The 2,264-nt window shown below is 56.6% G+C and overlaps 1 protein-coding gene across 1 annotated transcript in view; it reads right to left on the bottom strand.

The window, feature by feature from the left end:
- ADCY7 (adenylate cyclase 7) overlaps positions 1–2,264 on the bottom strand; it is a 48,644-nt gene that overhangs the window by 15,537 nt on the left and 30,843 nt on the right. The gene's annotated exons all lie outside the window — the stretch shown is intronic.

Genomic DNA, 2,264 nt, shown 5'->3' with positions numbered 1-2,264 from the left:
GAGGTCTGCTGTACCCCTTTGTATTCCCTTAAACACACGCCTGGCCTCCAGGAGCCCCCGTCTCCTCAGGGCCCTGCTGTGACCCCGTGAACGAGCACCTGCAGCACAGACACATGCAAGCCGCACATGGCAGCGTTCCTGGAAACTTCTAGGCCCCTTTGGGATAAAAAGCATGTTTAAACCTTTAGCCACATCCGTCTGCCTGGCCTGAGGGAACGATGTGGAATTCGGCCTTGGTGAGAGTCCCAGGGTCTGAGGAATGCGCCAGGCCCTCGGTGAGCAACCTGGTGAGGGGTGGTGGCGCTTCTCTGACCCCCCTCCACAGCTAGCAATGCTGTCTACACAGCACCTGGCCGCTCAAGTTCAAGGTCACTGGCCATTGCCTTAGAGCAGGGATGCCAGACACCCTGCTCCTCAAGAAATACAAATAGGGGCCAATAGGTGGTGTAGTGATTAAGGCATTGGATTCCCACATGGCTGACCACAGCTCGAGTCCCGGACCTGGCGGTTTGAAACTCATGCCAGGCGCATGTGCATGCATGCCCCAAATCCCAAGAGGAGAACGAAGGAGAAGGGATTACGGCATGGCCACCCCCCCCAGGGGGGGGTGGTTTCCCACTTTCTCTGTCTCTCCGATGAGCAAAAATCTCTCTCTAAAAAAAAAAGCTAAAGAAAGAAATAGAAATAAATGTGGGCCAAAGTCAGTCTCGGCAGTTCTGAGCAGAAAATGCACCTGTCCGGAATCAGTAGGAGGCCCTAGAAGACACCTGCCACCTCTGTCCAGTCCACATGCCCCACCCTGACCCAGCCAGACCGCCAGATGGCCATCCTGGCCCCTATGGTCCCACATACAGCAAAGCGGCCTGAGTCAGAACTCGCAGCGCCGAGCTGGGAACAAGCTGTCAGTCATGGAGGCGGTGCCTAGACAGCGAGCGACACGCCCGCAGAAAATGCACCTGTCCGGAATCAGTAGGAGGCCCTAGAAGATACCTGCCACCTCTGTCCAGTCCACGTGCCCCACCCTGACCCAGCCAGACCGCCGGATGGCCATCCTGGCCCCTGTGGTCCCACATACAGCAAAGCGGCCTGAGTCAGAACTCGCAGCGCCGAGCTGGGAACAAGCTGTCAGTCATGGAGGCGGTGCCTAGACAGCGAGCGACACGCCCAGAGCCCGATGACGTGCCCTTTCCCCGGTTTCACTGTCAACCGCGTGGGTAAGTGGTTAGAGAGGCAGGAAAGTGGGGGTCCCCAGGGCTGCCCCTGTGGGACGCACTTCCGCGAGAACCCTGGTCACAGTCACCTGGGAGTCCAGTTCAACTGCAGACTAATCTGGCAGTCCTGTGGGGTGGGTTCGGGGTCTGTGTCTGCTGCTGCCTTCGGAGTGGGGGGCTCTGCTTCATGCCTTCCAAAGCTAGCTGGGGGCCATGGCGGCAGTGCATGGGACACTCTGAAGCCGACTCACGAGCAGGGGCACATCTTGGGAGACCTCCCTGAGTACCCAGGCACGCACTCGCCCGTGATCCCGGGCTTGCTGAGCCTGGGGGGCGGATCATGGTAAGAAGATCCTGTTGGGGGTGCTGTCTCTGTCTCTCTGTCTCCCTCATTTATGGAATAAAAAACAAAGACAGCCACAAAGCCTTGAAGAAGACCCATGCTTTGGGGGGAAAAGGAGGAGGCAGGAGGTGGGGTGGTGGTTAGAATGCTGGACTCCAACATGGCAGACCACAGTTCGAGTCCCAGACTTAATGGCTTGCTCTCTCCCTCTCTTTCTCTCTCTCTCTATCTCTCTGTTGTACGTGCCCGATAACAAATTTTAAAATAATAAGGGACCAGCAGGTGGCATAATGGTTATATCGCCGGACTCCCACGTAGTCAACTGTGGTTTGAGTCCTGGACCTGGGGGCTTAAGCTCACGCTGGGCACGTGTGCGGGCATGCCCAAGATCCCGAGAGGAGAATGGAGGAGAAGGGATTGCGGCGTGGCCATCCCCTCTGGGGGGTGATTTCTCGCTTTCTTCTCTATCGCTCCAGTAAGCGCATGCACCCTATAGCAAAAAATCCCTCTCTCAATAATAGTAATAATTAATAAAATTAGATACATAATTCTCAAACAAAAGAATGCTACCCGGGCACCTGCTCTGTTAGAGGCAGGAAAGTGGGGCTCCCGGGGTGGCCTGTGTGAGATGCACTAGACACCATTCCCAGCTCGGGAGTGTGGCCTAGAAAGGCAGAACCTGGGACAGAGCGTGTGCTGGGCACAAGGGT

Source organism: Tupaia chinensis, unplaced genomic scaffold (genome assembly GCF_000334495.1).
Source record: "Tupaia chinensis unplaced genomic scaffold, TupChi_1.0 Scaffold000422_1, whole genome shotgun sequence".
Lineage (NCBI taxonomy): Eukaryota > Metazoa > Chordata > Mammalia > Scandentia > Tupaiidae > Tupaia > Tupaia belangeri.
The sequence above is the reverse complement of the archived record's forward strand: the minus strand, read 5'-3'. Positions and strand labels throughout refer to the sequence as shown.